Genomic DNA, 17,095 nt, shown 5'->3' with positions numbered 1-17,095 from the left:
TGGGGTTTTCACAATCTGTGGCTGTCTCCTGTGTCAGACAATTTCAGGTGTCCTGCATTGTTGCTGTACTGCAGCTTTTGTTTCCTGCACCCCATCAGAGCGTCTTTTGGTACCACAGCTGGACTTCAGACTTCAAGTTTCTGGATGACACAATTCTGAAGAAGCTGACTTGGTATGACCTTGAAGGTCTTAAATGTGACTTAGCTAAACAAAGCTACCCTCCCTGCACACCTCTGGTGAATAAAAGCCAAACTTATGGTTCCTCAGAGGACAGTTTTAAGTCCTAATAGATCCCATATGGATAGGAGCTGTAAACCCGGCAAGGAAAAAAAAAAAATTCAACAACATTTGAACAACATGTAAAAACTCAAGAAAGTAAGAAAAAAGATCTCGCATAAAGGTCCTACTTCCAGATGTCACTTCAGAGACATTCCAGATTTCATGTGGCATCTGAAGTCTTGCCATCCAAAAGTAATCATTTGGCATCACTCATCTCCAGCAGCCTCCTTCACCAAACTGCTTGTAAGCATTAGTTTGTTCAACACAGAAATAAAAGCATGACCCCCACCATGACAGCCTTACAAGGCAAAAAAAGCAAACAAATGCCATCCAGGGAAGAGCAACAGCAATGACTTGACCTATCACTTCATTTTACCACTTGTGAAAGTCATGGTCGTAACATGAATTTTTAGTTTCATACTATGGACTCATGGAGGTGTTTTTCCACTCTCCAGTAACTGCTTGGTTAATAAAAGAACAACTATGGATACACTTCCTAGCATGTAAGAAAATAAACACGAGGGGCAGAAAAATTGGTTTCAATTTCATGATGCTAAGAAGAGAGAAGAGGCCTTCCTGTTACTCCATCCTTTACTATAGTGACTGCTAGGAACTATTGCAAAAATTTGGATTTTCTTTTGCAAGTTACAGAGCATTAGATCTTCTTCCCGACAGAAAGATTTTACCTCTTTTGAGTCCTTACATTATTTTAGGTAAAGCCTTCACCACCACTGATATTGTCACTTTGAACAGTAGATGTACACATTGTCTTACACAAATGCAATTCATTAGCTTAAGCCTGTTCTGAAAAAGTTTTTTAATAGCTACTCTTCAAACACCAAAACTTCTCTTGATATATCCTTAAAGCAATTAATAAACAAATCCTACCACCCCCCACTCCCCCAGGATGTGTCAACATGATTTCGTAAGTGAGTAGAGATACCCGCAACTATTAAACGATAGTCTCAGCAGACTGGCAAAGGGCAAACCATACCACATAAATGCAGATAAGAAGCTCTTGGTCTCCCTGAAATTCTTGTAAAGCGATTCAAACTCTGATGTCAGCATTGACTTCTCTGAAACAGTTTCAGCAAGCCTTTGCATAACCACAACACTCCATTTTTTCCACATTCATCAGGTCACCACTGGTTAAAATGAGGAGAAAAGCCACATGCCAGCTCCCTGTCCTATCACCTTATGACTTTCCTCCTCCTTCCTCGCATGGCATGTCTGGAGTGGTGTTTCAGGAAACGTCTTGTTTTGTATCAGGGACCAGACTGCTGAATCTTGAAGTTAGTTCGGTACGTGGTGTACTATGACAAATAAATTTGCAGAATGAGATGCATAAGGCATGTGAAACTTTATTGGATGAACTGCCAAAGCATAAGGACAAGTTGAACTAATTTAAGTGGTTATGACCTCTACAATCCATATTTTCTCCCAATTCTGCCCCCTCTCCCTGTTCCAGGTTGTGTTTTGCCTGCCAATGAAGATAACCTCCTGCACCCTGCGTTGACTTGCTCAGCAGTTATAAGAACTGTGATTCAGTACTGGGCAAAAGAAGCAGAAAATAAATAAAAGACTTCCAGACAGATGGTGTGGCCCATTGTTGTACTCTTGCCTTAGTCCTTCTGAACAACAGCAACAAGTCTTTTTCTACTTAACAAGACTCTTTCCCTACTGTCTCCCCATCAAACTTCTGTTGCTCTGTTTCCTGTGCAGGTTGTACCATTGCCCCCCTGCAAACAGCCTCCACCGGTAAAGCCAGACATTTCTTGAGTCCGGCTTCACTGTCTAGAAAAATAGATTTTATTGACATTTGCTAACATATGGAAAGGTTCAGGTACAACAACAGGAAATCTGCATCTTGCAAATATTGGGGAAAAAACCCCACCCCAAAATCCAGAGTAAAACATACTTGATGGTCTCTGCCCTTTCCCAGTAGCAAGAGTTAGCATCACAAAAGTTATGACCAGCCCTAAGAAACTGGCCAGATTTTTCAGTCTGAGAAGAAAGATCAATGACAGATTGAAGATGCAATGAAACCGAGCTACTCATTCACTTTTGCGGAAGAAATAGAGATCCTCACAGCAAATGAGGTGAATTTTCCACGCTGCTGTTACGCTAGCACATCACACTAGCAAAAAATAGTTTTTCACATGCACCAAGACAGGCAATAACTACACGCAGTAAAAGATGCTTATGTAAATAATACCTCATCCCCAAAACACAGCACACGTATTTGCCCAAACCACAACTGGAAATCTATCCATATCCAGAAACATTTTTCCATCAAATCCCTGTCCCTGTGGAGAAATGTCCTAGTAATTTCTGTGCAGTAATCAGTGGTTAATTCACTTTGACATTAAATGTCTGTTCTTTGCAGATATTGTTTAAGAGATCAGACTTTTTCTTTTGCAGACTGAATGGGTTAATCCAAGAGCATCAATTTCTATCCAGATAATTTCTGCTCACAGAACTTCCGTTATTGGTGAAGTAATGCACTGTTAGAGCACAAACATTTCCAGAGCAATTACTTAAAAAAAGAAAAAGGATATTTTTCCAATGTGACAGAACAGATGAAAACAAAGAAACTGACTAAACAAAACATCATTAAAGGCATAAAAGGGAGGGAAGGAGGAAAAGAGGAAGACATGCAACAAAAATAATGCAATATTTTAAAATTTTCAGTGTCATCACCAAATGACTTGTTAATAATAAATAAAACTGGCAACTACAATGGACAAATGAGCTGGTTGGCCCGAAAACCGGTATTGGTTGGTACTAACCCTTCTCTCCTGCCATCGCTCTTTGGCTATATGGTAGCGTGATGAGATTTTGCAATATTCCATGCCAGAAGCTGGGGACCACATCCCAGTGCGCAGTGCTGCCAGAGTGCGAGCAGAGCAGTGTTTACAGGACATCCCATGCGGGGGCGAAGGCTTACAGAGATCTGCAAAAGGGTTGGCAGCGAGGTAGGCTGAGACAGTCTCCTGCTTAAGTGGTGAGAGCAAGCGGGTGAAGAGCCTCCAGAAAGACCTCTGGACAGCAAGTGCCACTGCTACATGCCATCTGATCTCAAGCGTACTGCCTGACCCACCTCAAAACCTCTGGGGAGACCAGGGTAAAGAACATGAATATCCCACCAGATAAGATCATTAGAGTGGAGATCCCCCTTCTGACTGTTGAAAAACATCCTCCTTTTACCCCGTGCGCATCATCTGCTTTCTGGCTTTTCTCAGTTTGGTGGGAGGTTTTTTTGTTGGGTTTTTGTTTGTTTGTTTCTTTGGGTTTTGTTCCCCCTCCCCACCCCCCTAATCTGAGCACTTGTGACTTTGGCCACCAAAAAAGCAGAAGGACAAAAACTTTCCCAAGTTCAGATCTAACCCAGCCAATGAACATGTCAAAGCAGATACTGTCCTGCACTACTGCTGCTCCAGCTTCAGAGTGACAATGGCTTGGAAGTGATTCAATGTCACAAAGATATGCCACAAAATCAGGGGTTTTATTACGATAGTCCCATATAAGTAAAACATCTGCCTCTATGTTTGTATGATGTCTGCTTTGATTGCCAAAGCATACATTCCACATAATATGCAACACAACCACCTCTCAACCACCAACACAATCAAAAGCAGGACAGCAGCATGTTTACCTGTGTATCACCTTGCAGATTGCTTTACTGAGAACAGCAACAGCTGACCAGAGCACTTAGCTTTTACTTAAGCCAAACCAAAACAAAATAATAAGGAACACCCCCCTGGGAAATTTAACCTCAACTTGCCCGGCCACCCGAAAAGTGTCTTTCAAAAAAAAAAATTAGGAATAAGACAGCTAACTTAATGAGATCAAATAAAAATGCAGAAGTCCAAAAGTGTATTACTGAAGGGGGGAAAAAAAAAATGGAACTCCTCATCTTTCCTACTTTCCCTTCCGCCTTCAGCCAACTCACACCTGTACACCTCAGAGTTTTTAAAAGGTGCTCTGGGGAAGTTTGCAACTTCCTGCAGGTAGAAGAGACTTACAGTTTCCACTGCCTCAGTCTTCACTTTCCAGAGCACAATACAACTGTTAGCCTTCTTTATGTCAGGAGAAAGGTGAAGCTTTCAGCGGTACTCTGAGGCTAGAAAGAAACTTATTTCAACACAAATTTAAAGAAATTGCCCTTGCATTCAGTATGACTCTTCCACAATACTCAGAAGATCTCAAATCTACGTTGTTTGCATGCACAGCTTAGCCTGTGCTTCAGAAAAAAAAAAATACATCAGTCAAACCTTTGTGAATAGGAGCTCTGTGGCTTATCAGGGAAAAATCATTGTATTGGCCTCAATAATTAATAATATGACTACTACAAGACTGCTGCTAAATCTTCCCATGACAGAATAAAGTCTGCAAGGAGTTCAGCAAAGATGTGTCAGGTGGAGCCTCCTTACCCAAGCAAAACAGTTTCATGAACTCTGCAGAAGCAGCATTGTGTGAAATTGTCCCCTCTTCCACACTGCAAGATTAAGGAGACGATCTGTCACCTTGTTAATTTACCACACACTGAACTAATATACAACAATAAAATAGAACAACTGTGCAGTGGCACTCTCTCTAAGAAATCATCTGCTCTCACAGAGAGCACATGGGTCAGGAGAGACATCTTCCCAGTCTTCCTACCGGGGCAAGATCAGTGCCCCTGCCCAACCCTCCCCAAAAGCAGATCAGTCTCAATATATCAAAGAAAAAACCCCCACCTCTATTCACAGATTTTTAATGGAAAAAAAAAAAATCAGTTGATAGTACACTACCCTGAAGCATTTATCTTGCAGGGAAATCTTTTCCATATGCCACTATTTTGCCTGTCACCATGTCTCATATCCCTTTTGAGGATGACAAAAGCAGGCTGACCACAGTTATGCACTGGGTTCCACCAAAGGGCAAACAGTTCAAGCATCTGTAATTAACCTATGCGTGTCTGCCTTTCTCCTTTACCTACGCTGATGTTTATCCCCAGAAGGGACCTTGAGATGTTTTACTGTAGCCACCATGAAGGCTCTTCAGTGAGTAGATTATTCCCAAAATTAGAAGCTGTCCACTCTTTCTGGAATTGTTTTTGTCTTGGGGTTGTAGTTTTTGGTTTGGGTTTGGTAGGGTTTTTTTCTTTGTTTGTTTGGTTTTTTTTTTTCCCTTTGTTGACTCTGGCAAACCAATAATCTGATCCTGTGCCCATGAAGTTCACATGAATTTTGCTGATGACCTCAATGTCAGGCAAGGAAGGCAGGAGCACTCCACTTCCCCAGGCATTTACTACAGGTCCAACCCTGCTGAAGTCAGAGATCGCCAACACCATCCTTTCTGCAACGTGTACCCACACAATTTCCTGTTGTTGGTTACTCATGGCAAGAGGCATACGAGGAGACGACGTTACAGCATTGATGGAATCAGAATGGATTCTCATTTGGCCCATTGTGACACTTCAGATGAATGGAAATTACCAAGAACATCTTGACAGGAAAATAACAAACATCTTCCCTCCTCTGTGTCAGTGGTAGCAAGACACTCACTTAAAAGGTCTTTTCTAAGGCACATAAACATCCCATCATGAAGGCAGGAAACTAAACATTGCTGTATCTGATTAAAAAGAAAAAGATTTTTCTTGGCCTTTCTAGTTTTCTGTGTCCAAAACAATTAACTCCTTTCTCTCAGGACATTCTAGAGGATTTGTATCTTTACTATTCTGACTTCTGCTATCAGAAGAAAATGCCACGTTTTACTAATAAATGGAAAACACATTTTGAAAGGACAATCCCATAGTATTTGGCATCGTAACATCTGAAATCATAAACACACTCGCCCCAAGTCGTGTCAATTATGTTACAAACTGGACTCACAGCAGCAGCCGGCTAATCTACAAGGCATGCACCAGGTTTCTCTGCATACTACTCAGATGAGATTTACATAATAATAATAATAAAATCAAAAGGCACTCTATTTTCTACTCATATCTCAACACTTTTGCTAAAAGTGACACCACTGTGCTGTCCATAAATGAATCATGCTCCTTTCCTCAATTAAACACAGGATACTTTTTCTCTCTCTGCTACACATTGAGGGATTTGAAATCTTATTTACCATGAGACAAAACTTCCATTTAGTTTGTGTAGTTGTCTTTTTTTTTTTTTTTTTAAGAATCCTTTCTGTACTTCCCTGACCTCGGTCAGTTTGCACCCTCCAGTGCAACTCTCTCACTCGCTCAACCTCTTTTCCTGATTATTTCCATATTGTATCTATTCCACACCCATCTCTTGGGCAGCATTTTCTTGCTGTTTTTTAAATCCAGAGTGATAGTTCATCTTCTCTTGAAGCCTCCTGCTTCTCTGAAAAGCTTCTTCTGAGGTTTGTCTGAAAAGTAAAAAAAATTCTGCATGGCTTCCTCAGTTTTCCCATTTTCCTGCAGTTCCCCGTTTAAAGCCAACACGTCAGGTTGCCTTCCCATTTCCATCCAGAATCTCTAGACTTATTTCAGTCGCTGACTATCAGAAATGTAGCTTCTCCTGATGACCTCCATTGAGACTTGCTTGTTAAGCATTGCTTAGAGATGATCATTGCTTTGCCACTCAGCAAGGCTGGAGAACCTCTTCCCATTCTCTTTTGGGGGAATTGGTGGGTATCTGCCTTAACGCAAGGGGTGCTGGCTGGTATATGCACGTTTCTTCAGATGTGTTAGGAGCTTCTTCATCAGAATGATCAGGTTGGCATAAGATAAAATAAACAAAACCACACACACACACAAATTGTTTTAAAGCATCTGTACTAACCACAGCACCAGCTTCAAGAAACAACAGCAGCAGCTCCACTGGGTTTTTTTTAATTAGTGAGTGCTGGAACAGTAAGATATCCCTGAAAGTGAACTTCTAATTTGTTTCAGGTAAAAATCAATGTGAAGACTCCATAGTAATAACTTATGCCATCATCTAATTTCAGCATTACTTCACAACTCTAAGCTTCAAGAAAGAATCACCAGAAAATAAAGAGGAAAAGTATAGCTAGACACCGACTGCTGGAAAATAATGCCATTCTGCTCAGGCTTATGTAAACAACTACAATGTGGATGGTCTCTCATAGCACAAACACAAGCAAGCTGCTGTCATATGACAATGTTTTCATAATCTGCACTTTCATCATAACAATTTCTAAAGTATCAAATGCTTCTAAAATAAGCCATTTCAAAATAGTTTCTGAAACTCTTTTAAAACGGTTTATTTCTACTGACAGACATTAAATTTTAAGAAGTTAACTAACAGGGAGAAAAGTTCAAAGTCACCATGGATAGCTCATCATTTAAGATGCATCGTTAACTGTTGCCAGCACCATGCGTGTGTGCCTGTAAAAGAAGCAATTATGGTGCATGTTTTTATCCTCCTCCACTATAAACAAACAAAAAAACCCAAACCCCACCACGCAATGAGCTGCTCATTAAAATTATTCTGGACACTGGGACTGCAAGAAGTACTTTTCACAACACAGAGCCAAGTAGGAGGCGTTGCCTCACACAGGTAGTTGACAGAATGTAACTCCTAGTGTGTTCTCAACACTATTTTGCTTACTAATCATTGTCATTAAAGACAATAGCAGGCAAAGTCATTTGTATCAAGTTATAAATCACCATATAAGATATCAGGGTGCTTTTCTCCAGCTATTGCTCCAAAGCAGAAAAAGCAGCAAGAACTTATCTTTTCAACAACTTACAAACAGACATTTAATATTTATTTCCAAGGAGAAAAAACCAAAGTGATAGAATTCAACACTTCCATGAATCAGGAACAGAGACTCCATTTGCTAACCCTACCTAATGTGATCCACCTTTTGTTTAAAACTCCGAAAAATAGTAGTACGGCAGCATTCTTCTGAAACAAGTTTGTATTTAAACATTCAGGCAATATCCTTTTCACTAGATAAAAAAAATCTTGATGATAAAAGAATGTCACAATTCTCTAAACAGCTTTGAGGGAGGGCAGTGTTAAAGCAAATACTTCTTCCCCCTTCCTCCCCCTCCTCTGCATTCACAAAACAGATGTTTAATCTTCAGGCAGAATGAACCACCACAAAATACAATAATCTGGAAATGCTGAAGCCAAGGAAGTCCACAATTAAGCATGCCAAACCCCAAACCCAAAATTACAAATGTACCATCCTAATATAGACCTACATGGACCCTGACCAATGGTGAGCAAACAGGAGTTTAATTAAGTTTATCTGAAACAGAAATTTGCCAACCACCCCCCACAAAAAAGTACATTAAAGACTGCAAGACATCAGCTTAACATGGTTCAGGCCAGCACCAGTGCAGACACAGCAACTGTTTATCAACCCCTCAAATCAGAAATAACAGTCATGCTGCTTCAGAAATATTTTTGTAACATCTGCATCAGTTCAACTGACTGTTCTCCAGGCAATTTCTGCAGTGCTCTATTTTGCATAGTTAAGCTGAATGAAGTTTGAAAGAATTTTGAATTGACAATAAGAAAGAATTATCTTAATGACAGGGTTTAAATTCCCTATTCTCACGTCACTGCCTTTTCCCAAGGCCACAAACAAACTTATCTGATGGACAGCAGTGACCCAGAAATAAGATCTTACCTTTGATCTTGCCACGATGGAGGGGGAGCAAACCCAGTAGCTCAAGACAACAAAAATCCTAATGTTGACAAATGAAACATAATTACTTCTTGCCCACCGTGCGAGCCTCTGGTGTATTTGGGATAATACACCCAGAATTTGTGATTCCATGCTGTAAAATCAGGGCTGGTTACTAGTTTGGCAGAGATTGAAAGGGCTTCCTTTTCCCTGCAGTCTGCACCATATTCCCCACCGACTACAGCATCCCAACTCAACCAGTTAGGGTTTTTGAGGAACAACTTTTAGGGATGATAAGGAAGTAACACGCTCCCCAAAATATCCTGGGAGCAGCAGCAGCTGTCAGGGATGCTTAGTAGAGAGCTGCAGCAGAGTACTGGGTTTTGGCCTCAGGTAGCTCATGCTGATCATTCCATGAATTCAAGATTTATAAGTGCAAAGCAGTTCTGAAATATGCCCTGAAAGGAGACAGATGATGAAAACACCAAGATTTCATCACCTTTCCCTCTGACCCTTCCCCTCTCAATTGTCAAGTGAAGTTTAATGCAAGTTAGGCTGCTGCCTATCTGAATAAGCAGGTAAACACAGAGGATTAGCATGCAGCTTGACTAATTCACTTTAAGAATCGACTTGGATTAACTCTGAGTTGTGTTTAGCAGACAAGCTTTTAGTGCATACAAGAGGTCACATGAATTAAGAGGGTTGTTGTAAATTCACACCATACTTCAGTGATTACTCAACTTCTCTGACTAGGTCCTCAGTACGCATACTCCTCAACAGAAACAACAAATATTTCAAACAGAATATTTAGGCGCTACTGAGATTTCAAGAGGAAAACAAAAAGCCAGGAGGCAGAATGCAGTCAGTGTAAAAACAGAGGGGAAGAGAAATCTTCTAGCACATATGATGACAGAAAAGCACTATCTAGTCTGTCTCACCACTTTTCAGATACACTCTTTAGCACATCTTTAAAAGAGCAATAAAAGAGAAAAAGCAATCCTATCAGAGAAAAGTGCAACTGAATAGCAATGGATTATTCTTAAAGAAAAAAGAAGAAATAAACTAAATAGTAGTTTGCTTCAAACTTTCCCCTTGGAATTCAGTGCACATTAGCATGGGTACAAACATTAAATGCACACACATTTCAAAGCCTCCTTAAGACAGTTTGTAACAAAAGCATAAACCATAAAGCATTACTCAGGAACCACCAAGATTCTTTTTTTGCAACTACGCAAATAAACTAAGAAGTCCAAGGGATCCAGGCCACAAAAGGAGAACATACTGAAATCCGCCCACAAACCAGATTTTTTAGGCATCCCACAATTGCAACCCACCAGCTGTGGCCACGACACCAAAGCTAAAGGCCCATGCAGAGCTCCTCTGATCCCTGACAAAGCCCACTTAGGCATGCTGGGTCTGATTTTCAGTCTCTCCCACTGCTGAGCTGCCTCTCCTAGGTCAGCCAACCTTACACAAACACGCGTCATGGCATGCTGACAGAATTGACACTGTTTTGGAGAAACCCAATGCCTGCTACTCAGTCAGCCATGTGTAAGGCCACTGCTGAGTCTCATCTGCCTTCGGTCCTGCAGCAACCTCCTTCCAAGGATGCTCCACTTAACCCAACGGGCAACACTGCTAGCCAGGAAGAGTAAAGTAATATAACTAATCAAATCCTCATTTTCCCAGTATAGCTATACTGGCATCCCCCTCTAGTGGAGATGCAGCTTATACCAGCAAGAGTCCCCACTGCAGGGTCTCATGGGGGGGTGGCGGAGGAAGTTAATCAAACCACATGCAAAACGGTCGGGGGAGATACAGGGCACGGGATGACTTCTGGCACAATTACGGGAGGCAGATGTCCAGCAGCTTTGCATTTGAGTTTGCTACCGACGGAGGAATGTCACCTCATCTTCACAGCTCCAAGGAAAGTCAGTATTTTCTCTCCCTCCTTTTCCACATGCCTGCTGATGCTGAAGCACGAAGGAGCAGGGTGTGGCTTCAATGCCAAAGCCCTTCCTGCAATTTTGTGCCACTCTCCTGAAGGAAAAAGAAACTGCTTTCCCACAATAATCACACTGAGCGTCCCTTCACAGAGTCTTCATGGCGTATTAAGAAAAATTTAGAGAGGTGAACTGAAAAAGTGGTAAACAAGTCTCTCAACCTGAATTTTGTCAGGCAACTGGCTTCTGTTTGTAAGAAACTTTGTGAGGAGATGCTGAGGACAGAAATATGCAGGACTACGGCAGAAGTGTTTGTTCAGGCATATTAGTTTTAAGGCATTCGTGTATTCTACAATCATGTAATTCCCTCCTGTCATCGGTTTGTCATCAGCTTGCACATCTCTCCCTGCATTTTTTTGTCTAGACTGAACCTCTTAGGATGCTTTTGCGTGTGAAACTTATGCAAACGAAGGCAGGGAACAGAAACATACTGTGTTTCCTGGAGAACAAGACACTAAGCTATGCTATTCCTATCAACTGTTTGCAAAATTGCAATAATTCTAGAGACCTATTTTAAGTCTATTCACTAATTACCAGTATTGCTTTGATCACAGTAATATCCTGAAGTCTCAGTCAGCTTCCAGTCTCACTTGCATGGGGTATTTGAAATAGGACACTGCAACTGCTGTAAACAAGAAGGTGAAAGACCAGGGGAGAAAATAGATGAATTTTAAAAAGCCTTCTCTAGTTTGCAACGTTTCTGTACAAGGAAATGCTCCATCCAAAGCTTTAGGAGGAGCAAAATGAACCTGACGCCTTGCCAGCCGCATCAGGACAGCTCTCAAAGCTCCACACAGAAACCATGCTCAGGGCAGGTCAAAGGCACCCTGGCTCATCCCCACAGCATTGTTCTACACATCTGCAGCATTTTGGGAGGGACAACAAGCAAAAGGAAAGACCACTATACTCAACAGGCATTTGTAATGGTATCTTTCAAGTACAACACATCACATTCAAGACATTATTCCTTGAACATTGAACATCTATGCAGACATCAATGTGCCTGACGTTGGTTACCCCACTGCAACATCTCAGGAAAACAATCAGTGAATCCCGTTTCCTTGACAACAGAAATAAGGGAGCAGTGACCCTGTTGGAGCACTGGTCTTGTGTCTGCAAGAGCATAGTGGTAAGTGAGGGAACATGTGGATAGAAACAGCTGAATGCCCAAAAAATTCCTTCACCGAAGGCCAAGGCTTTGCTCCACACCCAAATATAATGATTATGATGACGCATGCTCAAGTGTGATTCCTTGCAGGTGTTACTGCGGCACATAGGACAACATGTTCTTGCCAGGAGGAACCAGCCAAGGTGCTAAGACAGGAGTGCCTGGGGACATCATTGGCACGAACCCAGGGAACATTCAAGTTATTCCCCTGTACCAATAATTTGCCAATCAGACACTTCAGCAGAGCTGTGCACACATTTGCAAAGACACCTTCCAAGTGCAGTAGTCAATGACATGCAACACAGTATTAATACAGAATTTACTGTGAAGCACTCTTCTTTGGGATTTACAGGCTTATTGACATCAGTCTGAATCTATTCTGGTCTATCGCACAGTCCCCTAGCAATTTCCCAAACTCTTTTCTACTTCAATAACTAGTTTTACATGTTCGAAACTAGCAGGCAACTATAGAAACATACTACAAAGTTTAATCCTATAAGCAGAACCTGAGGCAAATAGCCAAATTGCCCCTTTACATCCTACATTACAGCTTCAGTATCACATCAAAGCAACACCTTTCCAGTGCAGCTCGTCTCAGGATTGTACTTACCTTGTAGAACTACTGACCCAATCTCTATGTGGAATCACTGAAGACATACCTGTCACAATAGGCATGGAAACAGCAATTACGCCAAAAGTGCTTAATTTAGTTCTACTAGATGGAGTGTCAATGAAAGCACTCAGAAATGTCCTGATAGAAAAGCAAACACAACCCTCCCCCAACCTTTGCTACTACTTTATATCTGGTTACAAGTAACTGTGAAAACGGTTAGTAAAATAAGAAGGAAATCTTAAAGGTGTTAGGACCCAGGAAGTTACATCACAGCTGGACAGTAAGGGATTAAAAAAAACCATCGTAACCACAAGAAAACTGATCCCGCCAAGAAAGTCAGTGAGCACCCGATGCAGGCATGGGAACTGAAGGAACATCATGTCTTGATCACAACACCTATGGCCACAGTCCATCCCAGTGCAAGACAAGTTCTTTCAGGGTCAAGGCGATCACCTTGTGACACAGCTGTTGGCTAGAGATGCTAACCCATAGCCCTGCAATGAGGTCTCCTGCCTTCAGCCAGCCAGTTGAGGGCCAGCAGCCTCTCCTTGCCCCAAAGCAGCAGGAGACTGGAGGTGTTCATCACCCGCTGTGCTGCTGTGTCGCAAGCTGAAGGGGCGGTGACTGCTGCACGGCAGTGTCCCTGGGGCTGGGATCAGCCCTTCCACCTCGCTCGCCGCCAGAGAAGCTGATTTGGAAAGCACAGCAAAACTGGGCTTTGTTCTGCACCGGCACCCCAGTGACACCTGCAGCCTGGCTGGGGATGGGAAGGGGAAGGCACACTGCCCTTCACACACTGCAGAAACTTAACACTGTCCCGGTTCCCTCACTTCGTCATCAGCCACAGCTCAAGGCTTCAGGACACCATCCTCAAGGTCTGACGTCCATGACAGGTCAAAAGCAGACTGCACTATCCGTGACTAAACATTTAGTGAAATCCAGTGACAACGAACCCTTTACCAGTGCCCTGCTGCCATAGATAAAACACCATTTACCGGGCTTGCAAGGTACGTAGCTATTTCCTCATGAAAGGTTGGCAGTCTTTCTCCTTTCCTGCAAACACCAACCTGAAGTATAACCACCTACCAAATAGATGTGACCTGTACAGCATCTCCTTGACTTCTCAGATACCAGTAAGTCTTTGTTGGAGTTCATGTAAGCTCAGTGCTCTTAAATAATCACCCATCCATCCAAAGAAGATACAAAATTTCTCTATGCAGTAAACATTCAGTACTCATCCAACACTTTTTTTTTTTTTTTTTTTATACTTAAACAGAGCTGCAGCTAACTTCTTCACAATAAAAAAAGGATACTGCTCTGGTTATACATACATTATTCCATCCAGGCTGAAAACAATCATCCCCAAATGGTCAAAGAACTTCTAAGAAGAGTCTCTGCAAACTGCTCCCATAAATAATGTACTGGCACCATTTTGTATATGACATACACACCCTAAAAAGAGGGAGAGGAGGGAGGGAAAGGGGCTTACAATGAAAAACAGTATGCATTTCCTTTGCCAGATTTTTACCACTCTTAAAATCTCCAACATTTTGTACAGAAAGATCTTGCCTTTGATGTCAATCCAATGCTTTTTTGCTTGCTCCTGCAAGCACTGCAGTATGCAATACATTTTCTAGCTGGCAAAGAAAAGGATGTACTGTCTAGAGAGTGTCTGTGAAATTCACCCTACTCAGAAGGTGGCACATAAACTCCTACAGAAAAGGCTAAATAGTGTGTAGGCCTCATGCTGGTGTATTACAGAGAGTTGAAGTTCATCATATACTACTATTAAACTCAGCAGCACTTTTCCAGCAGTTTCAAAAAGCCACTTCAGGAGATGTTTGCCTATTATTCAGTCAGAAGCAAAAGCAGAAAGATATTAGGCTTGCATACTTGGCACCTTTGCATTTTTAAATAGAAGGGGGAAGCACCTCCAAATTTTATCTAGAGTATGCCACATGGAAGCAAAAAAATTGAAGGAGTTCCAATGCCTCTCAAGTTAAAGTAATTTAAAATAAAAATAACCCACTTGGCACAAAACCATAATGAAGTTCTCACCAATATGGTACCTGCACCCCAAAAAATGTTTCCTCCTAAAAGGGATGCAGCCTTCCCACTTCTGCAACTGGAAGCATTTCTCATGCCACCGATCCATGCTATTTACCACCACCTCAGCAGCAGACCCCACTCCAATCCACAGGTGAAAAATGGCGAGTGGCAACGCTTATCTCCTGTTTTGCCAGCAGGAATGGCAAACAGGTCACCATGCAACTCCACCTGCAATAATCTTCAAGGCGTTTAGAAAGCCACTCTCCACACGCCCCAGCCCAGGACACCATCCGCGCTATTCATCCCAGGAGTGGCCTGAGGAAGAGGGATGTGGTTCCCCCTGACGGTGTTGCTGGCAGGGGCATCCATGCCTTACCCAGACTCCTTGAACCACAGCAGCCACGCAAGTCTGTGGCTGTTTTCATCTGCCAGAAGCAGAGGAAGGTTTCCTTCCTTTTTAAGAAGAAATACTTCTTTACCCTGGGGTAAATGCACCAATGCTCACCCGTTTATATGCACTAACACAATTGCCTGCATCATGTGGGTCAAGAAAGAGCCAGATCCAGTAGGAAGTAGATGCAGAACTGAGAAAAATGTGTTTAACAGACTACTCCAGCCTGTGCCTGTCAGAAAATTCTGGAGACTTTGCACTGATCTGAGCAAGGCTATTGTTCCTCTATACAGAAATGCAATGCCTTAACCACCTCAAAAGGTCTTTTTCAAGAGCTCATTAGAGAAATGCAATGATCATGGACTTGCCATGTGGAATAGGGACACAGGTACACTACCCAAACTGGCACTAAATAGCCTCTTTTCCTTAATGGTGCTAAATATTGCACAAATAGAAACTGCATTTTCAAGAATAAGAGGCACCAGTCATTAAAAAATGAAAATTGATCCTAGAGTGCAACCTTTGGCCAAAAAATGACTAAGACTTTGCAAGCCAGGTGTGCTGTTTATCAGTTTGGGTGGGGGGGTAGAGTGTCAGGCAGTCAAGAAACAGCAACGGGTGAAAGAAGGAGAGATCTGGATATACAAAGGCAAGCACTTCTCAGAATTCTCCTCTAGCTTCACTGAAAATTGAACCAAGGCACCAGACCTGCTTCAGATGTTCACTGTCATTTGCTTCAGTACGGCAATGAAGGTGCAAGAACGCACAGGCAACGCTTCTGCTTGTTTTAAAGCAACTACGCTTGAAAGATAAATGAAGAAAACCAAAATTCAAGTACCCTGAAATGCAAGCAGAATAGCAGCTTCTATTCCCTCAGTAGAGCTTTCCTCTGCCCTGGGAATCATTTTGTGTTTCTGTCAAAGCAACACATCAGCCTTGCGCCTGATCTAAAGCCGTTCAATGCCAATACAGATTTTACCATTGACGTCTACGGACTGAGTTGGCTATGAAGGAACCTCAGGGAAAATATGAAGTGTGTAAGTTCAGCCCTAATGCTGCACCTCTGAGAAGCGTTACATTTCTACAGTATCACCTCACAATGCATGGAAAAGCAAAGTCAAAAACACATGGGATGCTACATAATCACTACGAGTTCAAGTCATTATCACCTTAAGTCCCTCATGGTCAGATCTTTCTGCAGAGCAGTGAGCAGTGTTCTCCCTTTGAATTATCATTAAATCATAAGACTTCAAATGGTGACCTTACCTGAAGGGAAACTGACCTTAAAGAAAAGGACAGAGTAAGGAGGACAAAAAAAACACCCAAACCAAACAAACCAACAAAAAACCCCCAAAAAACACGAAAAGGAGTGCAAATAATTTTTTCAGCTATTAGTATTGCCTTTTGGTAACTCCTGTGTTTTTGTTTATTTTTTACAACCACACTGTTTCCTTTTTTAAAAGTTTGTTTCCTTTTTTAAAAGTTTGTTTCCTTTTCATATTACTAAATGGTTAAAAGAAAAAGGATTTACTCTGTTGTGAAGGAAGAAGGAAGAAGCAGTGAAATACACTACATACAAAGAACTAATCCACAAACTAAAGATGCTGAAGGAATCAAATATTCTCTGCTCTATCCTCCTTCCAGGAAAACAGTTGTATGTTTCTTTTCCCTAGCATTACTTGCAGCAGTTGCAGTGTAAATAAATTCAATTTAAATCTATCTAAATGGGTTAAGTATCCCTTAAATTACATGCACTTTTCTTTATGAAAAGGAAGAAATCCCAAATGTAGCAAATTCCAATTCTGGGGGAGGAAATGATAGCGAAAAGGACAACGGCCTCACCGTACAACCTGTTCCCGTTCTCAGATTCTTCTAGGTGTCCTTGGACCATCACCAAGACCACGAGTAACGGCTGTGAGAGCTCCCCATGCAGCCCTGTTGATGACAGAACTACAACTCACTTCTCCCCT

The 17,095-nt window shown here is 41.9% G+C and overlaps 1 protein-coding gene across 6 annotated transcripts in view; it reads right to left on the bottom strand.

The window, feature by feature from the left end:
• Nucleotides 1-17,095, bottom strand: part of LPAR1 (lysophosphatidic acid receptor 1) — a 136,036-nt gene that overhangs the window by 60,304 nt on the left and 58,637 nt on the right. For 2 of the 6 annotated variants that reach the window (XM_054809990.1, XM_054809989.1), the window contains one exon: nt 16,968-17,060. The exons of the other annotated variants lie outside the window; for them this stretch is intronic. The gene's annotated coding sequence lies outside the window, so the exon portion shown is untranslated. Of the gene's footprint in view, nt 1-16,967; nt 17,061-17,095 lie in introns of those variants that run through there. 6 annotated transcript variants of the gene reach the window in all.

Source organism: Grus americana, chromosome Z, assembly GCF_028858705.1.
Source record: "Grus americana isolate bGruAme1 chromosome Z, bGruAme1.mat, whole genome shotgun sequence".
Lineage (NCBI taxonomy): Eukaryota > Metazoa > Chordata > Aves > Gruiformes > Gruidae > Grus > Grus americana.
Note: the sequence above shows the minus strand (reverse complement) of the source record. Positions and strands in the feature narration are given on the sequence as shown.